The sequence below is a fragment of the Chamaea fasciata genome, unplaced genomic scaffold (assembly GCF_029207755.1).
Source record: "Chamaea fasciata isolate MVZ Bird 193981 ecotype frontalis unplaced genomic scaffold, bChaFas1.0.hap1 SCAF_24, whole genome shotgun sequence".
Taxonomy (NCBI): Eukaryota; Metazoa; Chordata; class Aves; order Passeriformes; family Sylviidae; genus Chamaea; species Chamaea fasciata.
The window spans coordinates 6,696,150-6,712,984 of record NW_027094109.1 but is presented as its reverse complement, the minus strand read 5'-3'; positions in this window follow the sequence as shown (position 1 = coordinate 6,712,984).

Below are 16,835 nucleotides of genomic sequence, written 5' to 3'. Positions count from 1 at the left end.
ACAAAACAAGGACGTGCAAGATTACCCTGCGACTACTCCGTAAAACACAACTTGTCAGGAAGTTGCCACAGCCGCCCAGGCCCCACGAGGACGGGGCACCCCCATCCCTCCCAGGACTGTCCTTCCAGCAGGAGAGCGAGCAGAAAAGCAGGAGCAGAGGAAAGAGAGGGAAAGGGGCAAACCAAAAAGGGGCTAGCGTGAGGAAAAGCCTCCCAGGCCATGGGGACGGAGGGTCCCTCTGGAAACAGGGACTTGTCTCTCTGCTGCCTCCCCAGTGATGGATGGGATCCAAATGGCCATAAATTGCCGGGTGCTGCAGAGATATTTCATCCCTGTGCCGGAGGAGCCGCCGGCAGCGGCGCGGTGCCGCGTGCGGGGCACGGGCTGCCAGTCAAATGCCAAGCGGCGCGGGGAGGGAGAGGTGACAGTCAGCGAGATCCATCGCCCAGCACTAACAGCAGCGGGGAGAGGAGCAGAAGTGGGTGTGACAATGGTGTGATAGGGCCTAGCAGACACTGTGGTTTGGAAAAGAAAACAATCATCTGGTGAGTCAAGTGGCACCTACGGACCCCTCAGCTCTGGGCACTGAGGGCAGGACACAGAGTGCAAATCCTTCTGCTTTCCTAAGACCAGGCTTTGCTGCCTACCCTCAAAATCCCCTTTCCTGGGGGGCACTCTGTTCTGAAAAACCACGCAGCCTGTGTGAAGGCACGGCTGAGGAAACTGCCCTGCACCTTCCCCAGACTGAGTCCTCTCCTGCACTGCACTTGGGGGAATAAAATCAGTGTCTGCTCCCGACCCAACAGACAAGACCAGAGGGAGGATCACGCTCTCCAAACTTTGCAGAAGGGAAATGAAGCACAGAGAGATGAAGTGACCTCCTTAAGGTCACACGGGGAATTTGTAGCAGAGCCAAGAATTGAGCTGAGATCTCCAGGGTCCTCATCTACTTCTTCCACTGTAAGATACTCCTTCCACTTTCCCTCCAGCCAAGTTAAAAATAAAGCTGAGTTTCATGTCCCTTTGGCAGCAACGTGACTCCAGTGCAGCAGTCTGGTCCGTGAGCTGCCAGGGCCACAGCACCAAAGGATCTGCCTGGCTCTCTGCAGTGCCCAATCTTTTGGGGGACGGCCACATGCATGGGCATATATTTGTGTGCATATATTAGTTGTGTGGCACTTTCTCCCTCGTAATTGAGTGGAACCTCTTCATAGGCCCCTTTGAAGCAAATCTCTGTTGGTTCAGAGGAACTTTCATCGCCAGCCAGCACTCTGCAGTGTTTGTTCTCATTGTTCCCGTCAGTCAGAATAAAACTCCTCATAACGACAGAGAAGGTGGCTCTGGACTCCCAGTGCCCCCCCCCACACAAAGCCCAGCCCTTTCTTGGAGGGGAAATGCCTCTAGTGGTATCTGCAGCAGCCCTCAGCTACGCCCTGAGGGCTGGGGAGCAGCGTGGAAGGCTCCCCCGCTGTCCTCACTGCTGACTCTGGATGTTTCTACCCCCTCAACGTCCCCACGAGTCCTCCAGCCTGTTGCACGCTTCCATTTTCTGTGCTCTGCTCACCAACAGCCCTGACAGGAGCTGCCTTCTGAGGCAGGGAGGCGCCGGGGCAGCGGGATGCTCCCTGCCAGGTGGATCTGCCATGCCCTCGCCTTTCCCTGCGCGGGTTCTGACACTCAAAACCGCCCGAAAAACAGCGCCCAGCCCTTTCTTCGGAGCTGCCATTCCCCGGCGGCATCGCTGCTGTTGCTGCAGTTGGTCTTGTGGTGGCTCCCGAACACAGGGAGCCGCGGGGCTGCGAGCAGAGGCAGCGGGAGGAGGAGCGGCTCCAGGAGGGAGCGTGGCGATGGAGCCAGGGCCAGGCTGGGAATGCTGCACGGAGCCCACGGCTTTCCCTTGGGGGGCTGCTTTTCGGCTGCTCGCGCAGTCAAAGGGAGGTCGGAAGGGCACATGCTACCTTTCTAGACATAACCCCTTGTTTCCACAGGAAAGAAGAGTTTCCTGCAGGAATTAGATTGTTTTTTTCTTTGTTTCCAGGGGGGATAAGGAGGGAGGAGCCCTGGCTGAATCCCCCTGTAGGTATCTGCATGAGCCCAGGATTTGCAGCACGTGTCAGCACGGAAGGCAAGAGTCCCACATCTCTGACTGCCCCGTGATTGGTGTCACACGCTCGGTGTTGTCACTCCTGCCTTCTCCCCCCCTCGGGTCCGTGTCCAGGGCAGCAGCGCCGTTTGGGGTGATGTTTTTGGTCTGTGAGGCTCTGCAGAGGACAGGCTGGCTGGGCCCAGGCAGAAGGTACAGCTGAGGAGCGAACCTACAGCCCTGCAGCCCCTGGAGAAACGCGCTCCTCAGATAATCCTCTTCCCACCTCAGGCTCACAAGCACCCACCCAGTCAAATGCCGCAGGCAGCTTATACAAGATCCGAGTCAGCCTCTGATCATCAGGGTAGATAAATTAGGGCTAATCAACCCCTCCCCCCCCCCAGAACAAACGGTGATAAGGAAAGGAAAGGAGAGGAATGCACTCCTGGCATGAACAGCTGCAGGGCTCTGACCAGGAGTGCTGCAAGCACTGGATGCACTGAGGCACGGTCAGCACTGTGGAGAGAGGATCCTGCTCTGCCTGGTTCTGACCACACCATGTCCTGGCTCACTGCAATGGATGCGCTTTCATGGCAGGCAGCAAAAATGTCAACGGGATGTTCTGGGACAATTATTTCCCTTTCCAGAGGGACAAAGTGACTTGTCTTGGGGTCTTTTCCGTGTCCTCTGCTCTGAGCTCTAATTACCCCAAGATGCTCTACCTGGAGAGAGCCTTAATACATAATTATATACCATTAGCAAGGAGAATAACATGACAACTGCTTTGGATAATCACGGAGAGCACTGCTCCTGCCAGTCTCCTAGCTACCACAGCACACACGTATTGGGCTCAATTTGTACAAGAGGGCATTTTGGTAGAATTATCTGAAGCTGGAAATAAGAACAGCAGACACACAGTTCTGGTTTCATGGGACTCAGATGGAAATCAATGGGGAAATTCACTGCAAAGGCAAATCAACTAGTAGGATTTTTAATTTTTGAAACCCACCCTAATTAAGGGCAGAGGTAGCGTAGCCCAAAGGAAGCCTTCAGAAGATTGCAGATGCTCTCTGCCTGGAGATCTGTGATATCTGATGTTGATTTAAAGACTCTGGGAAGCTGCACTGCCATCCCTAGGTAAACCGTTCCCATGTTTTATGACCATGCTGCTAGGAATTTGTCCCATATTTCTTGCCTGAATTTGTCCTGCTTTCATTCCTAACCACTAAGGATAACTTTGGCTTTCCCTATCCCTCTGTCCAGCCACATGCCATCAGGATTTCCCTCTTCCTGGGCAGGTATGGCATTGTCAGCACTCCCGCAGCCAATCCTGTCAGCACACCTCATTCCTTTGCTTCTCCCTGATTTCCAGAGCTGTGTCTCCCCATTTTCTAAAAGTCATCCTCACAACTCCAGTGTGTAAACCCCCGCTTAATCGCAGTGGGGACATGCCCAAGTCTTTCTTCTAAAGCTGAATTTGTCTTTCTTGCACCCCAGCAGCTTCTGTCTCACCCTCCCCCAGGACTCCCTGCTTTGTCCTTCCCACAGCAGGACCAGGTTTTAATCCACCACGACAGCAAGAATCATGCCATCAAACTGCCCCGGGACGTTTGGAGGCTGCTGGAAGGTGCTGCTCCCCACGGTGCTGCTGTGTGCTTCAGCTCTGGGTGCTCCTTGCTGGGGGATGTGCCTCGGTGCTGGGGCTTCCCTCCAAGGACACAGAGCCCATGGCAGGGAGCTGCCCCCATCTCCTCCCTGCCCAGGGCATGGTCCAGCTCGGTCCTCGTGCACTGCAGCACACCGCATGAGTGCTCAGCCCTCGTGCTCCCCCAGCTTTTTCCCTTTGACGTGTATTTCAGCCTGAAGGACAGCACTGTCAACCTGTCCCTGGAGAATGAAGAAAAGCAAACAGGAACCTTCAGAGGTGCTCTGAGTGCCAAGGACAAGGCTAGCTGCTGCCAAGGTCACAGGCACGAGGATATTCATCTTCATTCCTCACCATCACCATAGAGCCTTAGCCGGAGAGAATCGAGCTGCTTCCGGCTGCACGTGTTTAAAGGATGAGGGAGCACAGGATGGTTCAAGAGGAGATTGCTTCATAAGACAATGGCTGAGCTGATAATGCCAGCTAAAGTCGGGCCACTGGGGACCTCTTACAATTTTAAGATCCAATCAACTTTAAAATATTACTGTCTCAGGCAGGCGACAAGTCTTGGAGCAGAAAACAAGTGATCCTGTTTTATTTACGGAGGAAAGGATGTTCTCCCTGTCCTCACCCACGTATTGAAATATTAATGGTGTTTGTCTGTGTAGCTGTGTTAACATCACATTTCCAGAGCTCAATCTATAAAAGCTCTGGTTAAAACACTTAATGCCATGATGCTGGCTGCCCGGGAGAAGTGGACAGCAGGGATACAGAGGGCAGGGGCAGCAAGGACATGAAGAAATGCCTCAGGGAGAGGCTGCAATCAAAAGGGTGTGTACCTTAATCCCCCTCTCTTCCCAGTGAAACCTCTCACTCCATCACCTTCCTGGTGGCCACATGTCACTGCTCTGGAGCAGCTCGTCCAGCGCAGGCAGAAGCCCAGCCTTTTGAGGTGACCTTGGATTAGAAAATCCAGAATTTTCACGTGCATCTGACCTCCTTCACCCCTCGTAGCTGCCATCCGGCAATTACACAAATTCCTGCGAGGTTCAAGCCTCGTCTGCAGAAATTGATCTTGGGAACAGCCCACCAGCAGCAGCCCTGCTCTGGTGTCTGGGCTGGCCATGGTGCAATCCTGCACACGCTCCCTGCCTGCTGGGATGTCGACAGAGAGCCTGGGAGCTCTTTGCAGCCAGCCCGTGCGCTGGGTACGGCTGCTGCTGTCTGGGAAGCGCTGGCATGACACATCATCACTCTGCCTTAGCCTGTGGCCACAGCGGGACGGCAGCAGTGAGGACTGCATTATATATTTTATCATAAACACAAAAGCAACAACCACCACAGATTCTTAATAAAAATGTGTCTCTGGCGCCCGTGCAGAGCGCAAGTTAAACACTGTACCATCAAGCAATTTGCGGCGCCTGCACATGCGATCGTGCAAACGTCCCCAAAGTGCCCCATGGAAAAGTCAATAACATCAATAAAATCAACAACAAATAAAAGCAGCCTGGCTCAGCAGCCAGCTCTATTCACAGGGAACATCCCAGCGACCTTTTGAACAGGCTTAGTGTGAGAAGCATCCCCACGTGCGGGGAGGACGGGCGCTCTCCTTCCCGAGAGCAGCTGCTGTGACAAGCGCTGTCCAAGGACAGGAGCCATGGCATCACCCCGTGCCTGCTCTCTGGACCACACCAGCCTTCACACGGCCGGCAGTGCACTGCCTCCCGCATGACACTGAGCATCCCTGGCGCCTCTAACAGCACCCAGCCATCCCAGGCGTCTCCAGGAACTCACATGATAGAAGCAATAGGTTAGAGCCATTTTGCAACCTACTGCCCTTTGTTGGGATATAAAAAAACCTCTCCCAAAACTCTTATTCTCTCCTGTGTTGCCTGACACTGCCCTCCTCTTCCCACCTGCCAGGACCTGTGCTCTAAGTCATGCACCTTCTTTTATTATGTGCCTATTCATCCATCCCTGAGATTCACATTCCTCTTCCTTTATGAAGAATTAACTTGTTGGAGCTGATTTATGAAGACTGGCAGGCACCTGTGCTGGAGCAGGGCTCTGATATGTTCATCATGAAGTCCTGTAGTTATTCCTAAAAGAGCTCATGTTAATGCCTCACATTAAAATTCATTTTTTATTTTTACATAACTAGATGACTCTCTGCAATCTTTTAAGATATGCCCTTCAGAACCTGGATTTTTTTTTTCTTCCCTTTTTTTTTTTTTTTGTGAGGGATTGAAGCTGTGTGGTGACAGCTTCTCATAAACACGGGGTGGCCTTGGTGCAGGGTGGCAGGTCGTGTGCTCGCTGCGTGTTGTGTGCCTCAGGTCTGACTGACAGCGAGGACTCGCCAAGGTACATCCTCCATCAAACCCAACTCGCTTTTGTTAGCGCAGCAACAGAACCATTTTCCTTAAGAACATAACCTTTCCCAAATCTCCTTTTGCTAACAGGAGGCAGCTTGCACTGGAAAAGCAGCGGGCTGAGCTCTGCAGTCCTCTGGAAGAGCCTTCAATACGCGAGGGGCGAGCGGAGCTGGAGCGGGGGAGCGGCTCCCAGGGAGCCTTTGGTGTGAACCCGCTTGCGGAGGAAGTGACGGGCATGAAAGAAGAGCTGCAGGGGGCAAAGGCCTGAATTGTTTGCTGGGAACATTTTTTCCCCTTTCAATCCAGTGTGTTTCATTCCCTGGTAGGAACAAATCTACTGTAACCCACTGAATTTGGCACAAGTTCAGCTCAAAATATAATTGCCCTCAAAACTCAGGCTGGCCAAGCTCAAGTCCAGCCTCACATCCCCCGTTTTCCTGACATGTTTCCCTTTGGATGCCAAACACACCTGAGGGATGACCAGGGTCCCTCAGCACTGTGGGGACAGGGGCTGCTGGCAGCTCCACAGGGCTCTCCCCCTGCCCACGCAGTTCAGAGCCGGCCCTGCGGGAAGGGTTGGCAGGAACAAAGCACCGCAAGCGAACAACTGGCTCCAGCATTCCTCTGCGGATCATAATTGACCACTGAAAGCCTGAGCTACGGTACTAATTTGATAGGACTGTAATCAATTGTGTTTCTTGCCCTCAGATGCAGAGAGAGAAAGAAAAGGAGTGGGAAAGTTAATCTGGATTTTTTTTTCACACCACTGCAGCAGAAAAACCTGGTCCCTTGTTTATGCTCAGAGCAGACTGCTGTGTTGGAAACACACATGGATGATCCCTGCCCCAAAGAACGTCTGTCCCCAGCCAGGCAGACCCAGAGGCCATCTGTGGCATAGCTGTGGCACAACTTTTGGTGTTCTCTGAGGGATGCGGGGCTTGGAGGAGCCGAGCAGCCAGGATGGCTCTGAGCAGGAGTGGCCACGCTAAGTGTGCCACTGGCACTGGCCATCGTCCAGGCCATCAGGGAGCGAGTGGATATCTTAATCCTGCTCCCACCCTGGATCTGATCCAAGACAGACTGAAGTCAGTGGAAATCTTCCTGTTGCTGCCCTGGGCTTTCAGCCAGATGGGCAGTGGCGTATGGAGTTCCTGGGACACGAGACAGAAAGACAGACGGAAAGCCCGAGCAGAGCTGCTCTGTGACTCTCGTGGGAATGCACAAGTAGGTTTTGCTCCAAAGAGGACATGAAGCCCTTAATAGGACTGCCACTCCCCAGTGGGGAGCACTGGAAAACTTTCCCTTGGGATCCTGGCACTGCTCAGCACAGCAGGTTCCTCTGAGGGTCCTTGGCAGTGCGCTCCTGCCCACATCCCACCTGCCCAGAGGTGTCACCCAGTTCAGCACCGTGGGACAGGGCAAGCCACAATCCCACAGTGCCCACAGGCAGCAGCACTGCGGGGACAGATCTGCTCTCCGTTATTTATTTGTTTTTGCGGGGCGGCACAGAAGATGACAGCTCATAAACTGCCTGCCAAGCGCCCTCCCTTCCCCGTGTCCTTTGAAGCGCTGCTAACCGCTGGCTTTGAACCCCCTCTGTTGATTGTGTGCCGCAGAGCTCCCGCCTTTGCGACTGACAGAAATTATAGAGCAGGAGTGGAGAGAAAAGCAGGAAGATAATGCAAAATGCCCTCCCAACTAACTTTGCTAATTAAACCAGCTCTGAAGCCTTCCCAAACACCCCCAATGTTATGACAACACGAACAGCACATTCCAGTGGAACTATTAAATTTACATTGTGTAGATAAAAGTTCAAATGAGACCACTGTTGGTTGATAGCTGAAAACGAGCCAGCATGTGCCCAGGGTGGCAAGAAGCCCATTGGCATCTTGGCTTTCCCCAGCAATATTGTGGCCATGAGGACCAGGACAGTGACTGTAACCATGTGCTCAGCCCTGATAAGGCCATGCCTCGAACGCTGGGGTCAGTCTTGGACCTCTCATGACAAGAAAGATGCTGCGGTGCTGGAGTGTGTCCAGAGAAGGGCAACAGAGCTGGGAACATGGTTAGTGGGGACACTGTAGTGCCAGGTTAATGGTTAGACTCAAAGGTCATTTACAACCCAAACGATTCTCTGAGTCTGCGATTTCCTTCCCTTTACCCTTATGCCAAGGGGAGCAATTCTTTGGGACAAACTCAAGGATCCCTCTGAGCCTGGGTCGTGTCTCCTCCTGCCATGCTGTCTCCAAGACACCCACAGCACAGAGCAAGCACATCCCTGCTGGGTTTCTTCCTGGGTTACAGCAACAACGCCAAGGCTTCAGGCTGTGCCAGCACAGCACGTGAAATGGGAACTCACTTTCCTAACAAAAATAATATTCCTTGCAGAGGTTCACGCGCTGCTGCAGTTGAGTTATGAAACACCACGAGGATCAGGTGGACTTTGCAGGAGCTGCTCTTCTCCTGGAGCATTTTTTCATTGTCTTTAGCTAAAATAACCTTTCAGAAGGCAGCAGCATCCTCCTCCCCCTCAGCCCTCCAGTCACTGTCCTCTGCTGAACATTGATTTTTGCAATGCTCCTCATTTTTTCTGCTCTGGAAATGAGTATGACTGTGTATTTCTGCAGAGATGGTAGGAGAGAGACAGCAAAGGCAGAGATGTCTGCATGACCACGAGGTCAAACCGGTCCAGCTTTGGGAGCCCTCAGAAGAGGCTTCAAGCTGCCCTATCTCAGGCATTTAAATTGAAGACATTGATAGCTGAAAAAACCGGGCTTCTCAATGCTGAAGGAGAATGAGTCTGACCCTGTGCCAAGGAGCACTGTCTGAGGAGCCCCACGGTGGGGTGACAGCGACTTGCCCCAGTTAACTCATCATCTATGGGTGATTATGTCGCATTGATGGGTGGCCATCATTTGCCACCGTACGACTAATTAGCCAGCAGGCCCCTGGAGCTTTCTGGCTGCTATTTTAAATCACGAGTCCCTCTAAGCGAACAGCAGATAGAAGCAACTTCCACTCCCTAGATAAGGCACGGCAAGAGCTTTCACACCCAGGAGGAATCAAAGTTAGAGCTGGGGCGGCTGTTGGACGAGGCTCAGAGATGTTTGGACACGGGTGCGGTGTCGGCGTGGGAGCGCCCCTGCCCGACACGGCGCAGCCTGAGGGGCAACGCCGGGAAGAAGAGACTCCAAAGGAAAAAAGGCAACTTTTGCCTCCAGGTCCGCGTCTCACAGTCCCTGAGCGCACACTAAATTCTGCTGGGGGAAGCATTTCTCTCCAGCTGCTGCACAGACACGCGCAGGAGGGCTGGAAAGGCGTTGGGTGGAGCTCTGCATGTTTACCACTAGTTATCCTTTGTTTTCTCCTGGCGTCGGAAGGCTCTGGGTACTGAAGCCCTTGTGCAAGGGGGAGCGGACACATGAGAAAGCCGATTTCTCCCAAAAAACACACAAGTGAAAAAAACAGAGATTACAGATAGGTTACTGCTGGACGAGGGCTCACCCTGAACAGTTATCTATAACTCTGCAGTGATTTAATTCCAGACCCAAAGGGTGATCTGACAAATTTCACAGCCCAGTTTCTATTCTGGAGCCACCCCCCTACTCGCTGAAGCTCATTTTTGGGGGGAGGTTTTGAAGGAAAACGAGCTCTTCCCCCTCAGATCTCCCCGGGGAGCGCTCACACGATGCAATCGCTCGCTCGCAGCATCCCCGACACAGAAGTACAAACAGCGACATTTCCCAATATCAAACGGGGAGCGGAGGGGAGTTGCTAAGATCAAGCTCTGCTCTGATCTAACTTGCATCTTGCCAGTTTAAAATCTTAATTGAAATGCTACTTGAAAGCCTCCTGAGCGCAGGGAGGGAAGATAAACCCAGGCAGTCAGCCCGAATGCCAAAGCATGGGGAAGGAAAGCCAAAGTGCTGGTTGGTTTTTTTTTTTTTTTCTGAAAATGTCATTTTGAGCTGCCTGTCACTGGCAGAGGTATGACATGTTCCTTCTCCAGAGAGGGACAGGAGGGAGAGGAAAATCATCTTCCAATCTCAGTGTAAGTAGCAAGTATCAGCCGGGCAGCAGCGCCTCGTCTGCCTGCTGCCTCCCTCCCTCGGAAGTCCGGGAAGAGGGAGGGGAAGAAGAGCAGGCAGCAGACCACCACGTTCGGGCACAGCTGGGCCTGAAGGTCTCTCTCTGCCCGCACCAGCTCCCTGGAAGCCCTGTTGTTCAGCCAGGCAGCCGTTCCACGCGGGAGAGAGGGTGGGGGAAGCCCCCGAAACCGGACAGAAACCGACTAGCTGTTAATTACACTTTGCAACATCTGCTACTTGTGCCTGTTTGTTATAGTATTTCTATTTCATACACTGGAACCCTCTGAGTTTTTGTTGTCTAGAGCTACAGAGCCGCCTTGAAAAAGAGCTATTGCACAACAGCAGCAGCGGAGCAAGTGTGACCGGAGCACTGCAGCGCGCTGACACCAGGGCAAGGACCACTCCAAGGCCACGGCAGCCCGGCTGCTGCTTTTTTAGTGATTTGGTTATTTTGGGCACCGCAGACAAACCGTTTGTTCATTTGGGAACAACAGAGCTTATAAACAAACGAGGTGTTAAAAGCAGGGAGCTCAAAGCTGGGCTTTCATCTGCAGGCTGCGGTGGGGCTTTGATGGGGCTGGGAGAACAGCTCTGCTCTCAGGGGGATAATAATTATGGTTTTGGCTTTGAGAAGTCTGGTGGGTTGGATCTTCACAGGCTCTCAGTGCTCCCCTCCCCGCCTCCTCGCATTTCGACTTCAAAGCAGGAGGGAAGAAGCCCCGAATAGCATCATTTTGTTGATCAAAACCCGGCACTAAACACCGGCCCCGGTGAAGAAACCAGAAAGGAGCTTTTCATTAGCGGCAGATGAAAACGACACCTCGCCTGGGCTCGGCCGCAGCCTCTCCATCCCGGACAGAATATTTCAGCGATATTTCTGGGATATTTCTGGGATATTTCAGCGGCTGAGGAGGCGCGCCCTTCCCCGGCCGCGTGCGCGGGCAGAGCGCCTTGCTCAGGGCACCGGCATTTAGAAGAAAATGGTTTTCTTTCATCTGTCCAAGTAAATCTCTTTCGAACACTTGTGAGCCTGATTGCTGCCAATTTCCGCTGCTGAATGCAGCCATTCGGAGGGAAGGCATTAGGACTAAGAGATACTCATAACATTTCAAATGAAGCAGGTTTTTTTTTTTTCTTTTCTTTTTTTTTCTTTTTTTCTTTTTTTCTTTTTTTTCCCCCATCCCACCTCGGGCTGTCTCTTTCACCGTTTGGGTATTCACTCTTTGAGAACAAGAGATATTCCTCCGCTTGAGCTCTCTCCTATTCAGTCCCTGCCCAGACACGAAGGCACTTCTGCTTGGAAGGATGAGACCCCTTGGCAGCTGGGCACCATAAAAATATATAAATATAAGAATATAGAATGACAGGGTGGTTTGGGTGAGAGGGACCTTAAAGCTCATCTCGTTCTACCCCCTGCCATGGGCCAGGCGCCTTGCACTATCCCAGGCTGCTCCTAGCCCTGTCCAGCCTGGCCTTGGACACGTCCAGGGATCCAGGGGCAGGCACAGCTGCTCTGGGCAATCACCTGGTGCCCACACCGTGGGATGTGGAACCCAGGACAGGGGGCTTTCTGGGCTGTGCACACGTCCAGCTCCTCTCCAGCCTCTCATCCAGCAGCTCACCCAAGTTTTTCTCGGCAGGACTGCTCTCCATCCCTTCATTCCTAGGCTCTATTGGAACCAGGGGGCTGCCCTGGCCCTGGTGCAGCATCTGCCTCGTTAAACCTCGCGAGGTTCCCACGGGCTACTGCTTGACTATACACTGTACTCTACATAGTGTAATATATATATTGAGAGAGACAGAGAGAGTAGAGGACTTGGAGCATCTCCCAGTGGTGCTGTGCAGAGCCGCAGCCGCTCGGGGTGTGTACCAGCGCCAGGCTACAACCATTTTCCACTCATCATTCTGTGCCTGAATATTGCCACACATATGTTATGAAAAATTACCCGCTGCTCAGAGAGCTCCGAGATACAATAAGATTCACATCAACATTAATGAACCCCTGTCTCTCTTGCGAGAGAAAGCTAATGTAGTAACAGCGTTATATTCGGCAAACAAATGCTTGAGACAATTTTTTTAAAGCACCAGACAGTAAACAGGACTGAAAATATCCTCATGAATTACAAGAGTCTAAAATCCTCTACTGAGAAATTAATTTAATAGCAGTAAATACTAGAACAATTTCCCCCATGTGAAAAGCCACCGCCACATTCAGTTAAAAAGCTTCATTTAAGCAGCACGTGGGCACCCATGAGGGCAGGGAAACGTATTTCATCACCTAATGGTCCTTTGGAAAAGGCTTTGTCCCTCCTGCACTGGCACTCGCTGATGGATGTGCCTTCCCCCGTGAAAAGACCAAGGAAAGGAAGAGGGAGAACAAGCCGGAGAGACTGAGAAGGAGAAAAATACGCAAATAGCCTAACAATTCAGGAACAAACTCAGGTTCAGGGAAATTCGTAAAGTTTAGCCTCCCTGACCAAACCCCAGACATTTCCAGGCAGCCCCCACGTTCATCTGCTGCAGAAGAAAGGGAATGTGGCAGCAGGGTCGGTAATTCCCATCGATTTCTGGATGAGGTTTCATACCCTGGAGGGGCCTCGTGTCTGAGAAGCAGCATCTGCCCAGATCGCCGATCAGCGCCGGCCTCCTCCGGCCGTAATGAGATCCGGGAGCGGCGGCCCTCGGGGAGCGCACGGGCTTTGAAAAGAATTATGTTAATCAGAGTAGCCTTCTCCCCGCATCTGTTCAGCTGTTATTCCGGGCAAAATTAATAGGTCCAAGGATAGATCCCATCATAATGACAATCTGGTCTGCGCAGCAGGAGATTTTATAAAGGAGCCGAACTGCGGCTCATTGAAAACACTTAAAGTAATTAGTTACAGGGCTACTCGCTTTCTTTCCTTTTAATAGTAATAATGGTTATTAATGTTTACAAATTACAGCGCCTTGCTGCAAATGAAAGAATGGCTGGAGAGGTTGCCCAGGGAAAATGGACGCTCCAAAATTCAGCCCGTGCGCTCCCTTGGAGACGGATTCTCTCTCCCCCAGCCCCTGGTGCCACTGGAGACAGGCTCCCTCTGCCAGGCTGTGGACATGCCGTGACCAAGCACTCCCAAATACCAGCTGGTTCCAAGCCCAAGCAGGGGTTTAGGTGGCCACCCCTTGCCAGCAGGCACCGTGCTGTCACGTGCCAAGCACCAGGAAAGGCACGGAGAGAATGGCTCTGATGATAAATATGTAAGAGAAGCTCAAATCAACCTGAACTTTAGGAAAGAAGAAAGATAATTAAAATATAAATAGACATGTTTGTTTCAAAGATTGATGGCAAGCACTCGATTCAGCCTGAAGATTAATCAGGGAGGTATAATTATGCCTTTGCACAAAAACCCCTGTTAAGCCCCCTCCCTGCCCCAAACGGCAGAGGAAGGAGGCGGGTGGTGCTGCCAAACTACAGGAGGCTGAAGCTTGAAGGACAGTCCCCCAGCATAGGAACACTGACATGCAGGGGCTGGAACCTTTGCTCCACTCCACGGGTTTGACACTGGCTTCCCTCATTTCCCCAGAAATGCTTCATTTTCACACCGTGAAACTCTGATGTGGGATTTCCTTCTGTCCCTGTCCCCCCCTCGCACCACTAAAGCCATTTGTGGGGCTGCAAGGTGTTATCCCAGCAAGAAGACATTTTCTCTGTTCTTCTCCTTTCCTTGTAGCCCCTGCAGATTCTCCAAGGACATTTCAAGTTGTAATTATGATGCTAAATGTGATTGCCCAAGCTCGTATGACCGGCTCATCGTGCAGGGGGTGCTGCTCAGTGAAGCTTCTCCTTAACCCCATTACACCCCAGGGCTCTGGGGACGGAGGGGGAGGTGGATGTAGCACCTCACACTCCTCCCCAGCAAGGGATCACATGGGCAGGCCAAGGCAGGAGATTGATTTGTGGGGAGCTGTGCTCGCGTGTCTCAAGCCATGTGTGACGAGCACAAAGATTTGTTTGACATCTTTTCCACGCAAGGTCAAGTTGTACTCTGCTGCTGCTGACTCAGGCAGTGGGGATGCTGCCGAGCTCCTGCGAGGGTGGGATGCTGTCTCAGCACGCCCAGCCACCAAAGACATGATGTTTCCCTCTGTGCCGCTTCCAGCTGTGCAACATCAGCCCAGCTGATCTCACCAGGTGGGCACCTCGGCAGCAATGCATGGAGTGTACCTGCTGCCACCAGCACCCTCTCCTGCAGACCATTCAGTGCTTCCCCCTGGAATTTAGTCACCCAGCTGCCTTTGCTCAGAACTGGGGGAGCTTTCCATCCAGAGTCCTTTGGAACAAGCCATCAGAGCACTGTGTGCCAAATTAAAACACAAGAATAGGAAATTCTATGCAAGAGGCAAACGTCTTAACAGCCTTCAAGTCGCTCTCTGTCAGTGGTTCTCACTCTGAGGCTGTTTTTCTGCCCCAGGCTGTGCATCAGACACTCGCCCCACGGGTCTCTCATTTACTGGCAGGTCCAAGGTCCCAAGGGAGCTCCCCATCACAAGGCAAAGCACGTTCTCAGCTCCTTGCATGTGCCAGCTGGGAGATGGGTCTCTGCTCTTCACATTATTTACTTTTTATAGACAAAGCTGTGACCCTGGACTCCTTTTTAAAGCTTATCTATCATGTACTTCTCTCCTCTCCCTCTCAGCATCATGCCGAGAGGAGGATGGTGTGTGTGGAGGGATGCAGGATTTATCCTGCAGCATCAGCACGGGGGATAGAGCTGGCACCCAGCAATCCCTCCTGCCCTTCCCAGTGCAGGCAGCAGTGGGACCAAGGTCCCCACGGCCCTCTCTACAGAATACCGGAGATGAGCAAACAGAAAGCCAGGGATAGTGGGAATTTTTGCATGGGAATCAAAAAGAACAAGCTGTCATTGACTACTGAGCGAAGTCAGGGTGCCTTGAGTGCAGCACATCGAGTGCTTTATTTAGAGTATCTGGAGAGAGAACAGGTAAAATCACTGAGTTCAGGGATGAGGCCACGATTCCCCCGGCTTTGGAGAGCTGAGGCTCTCCATATGAGAGGTCAGAGTGATTTTCATGAATCAGAGCCATGGTGACAGAAGATCTCTCAGCTGGAAAAAAAGGACTGAAAACTCTCTATTCCCCCTTTTTAAATGGCTCTCCATCTCCAGGAGAGCCCACGTCATTCCTGGGCCTTCAGCACTCACACCACACCCTGATGGGACCCTGTGGTCCTTGGAGGGTGCCTGTTGGAAAGAGGGGCTGCAGTGCTCCCCTCCTCTCCTGCTGCCTCTGTGGTGCCAAGGTCTGGATGTGATGTGGCATCACTACTCATGTACACACATATATAATAAATAAATGTACACACACCCTGGCAACGTGATGGGCAGCTCCCGCACCAAACAGAGGGGAGACAGTTCTCCCTCCACCCACACTGAGACACCAGCTCATGCACTGATCTGTCACTGTCTTCTCTTCTTTCATCTCCGACCAAACCTTGGAGCCACCCTGTCTCTGCAAAGAACGGGACAGAAATGCTGCAGGGTCCTAAGGCAGATGCTTTGTTTGGTTTCTTCTCCACACACAAGGATGTTGGAAAACAAAGTTAGACATAAGACCCCCTAAATTATTTGATGAAGAAAAAGGCCTGAGTGTGTGCCAGGCAGCTTTTAGGGGAGAGGGGAGAGAGGCAGCCCAAAAGCTACTGCTGAGCATATTAAAGAATGGCATTATCAAGTGGAACAGACAAGACATGTATATAATGCATAAGTAGTGTTTGCTGCTTCTCCAAACATCTCATAGATCACCAGGACACCAGCTCCTAGGAAGAGCAGAAAGGAAAAGAGAGAGGAATGCACGATAGCATCAGAAGAGACGTGTCTGCTGCTGAGGAATGGAAAAAGCCCCAGCCAAAGGCAGGGATCTGAACGGGAATAGCAGTGCCTGCAGGTCTGGGGAGACCTGGAAGGAACTGGCACTCAGAAACCCACGAGCCCCACGCCCGACTGAGCTGCCCCCTGCCTGCCAGCACGGGTGTCCCCAGTGTCCTCTGCCTGCCAGCACGGGTGTCCCCAGTGCCACCTGCGGTGCCAGCCCTGAGTGATGAATGGGGCCTGACAGGGCGGCATCAATCTGCCGATGGAGTGACCTTCAGTCGTACGGGGATGTTTGCAACAACTCATAAGCCTAAGGAAGGTTCATTTGTGTTCTCATTTAGCATATTAAAAGGGTATTATTGCTACAAGCCAGAAACCTAAATGAGCCCCTGGCTGCGGCTTTGGATGAGGCTTTAGACTAAAGGTGCAGGGCAGCGATTAACAGTGGCACAAAACATTTATGCTTCACAAACAAGGCCAGACATGCTGTCCCTCATGATAAGCACTGGAAGGGCTGCAATGAAGCTGCACAGAGCAGAGGCAGAAGGCATTTGGGAACACACATAGCTGTGGTGCCTCTGGACTGGGTCCCCCCCATTTCCAAGATCCAGCTGTTTGGACCAGCTGCTGTTTACAGATGCAATGGCTCAGCACACGCCCCAGATCCTGCAGGGCCATCCTGCTCCTTCTGCCTTTACCAGGACCTTCTTACTCCTGGCAGATTTGGAAGACCCCCTTTGCCAAGAAAAGAGCTGTGCAGTTTCATCTCTTGCC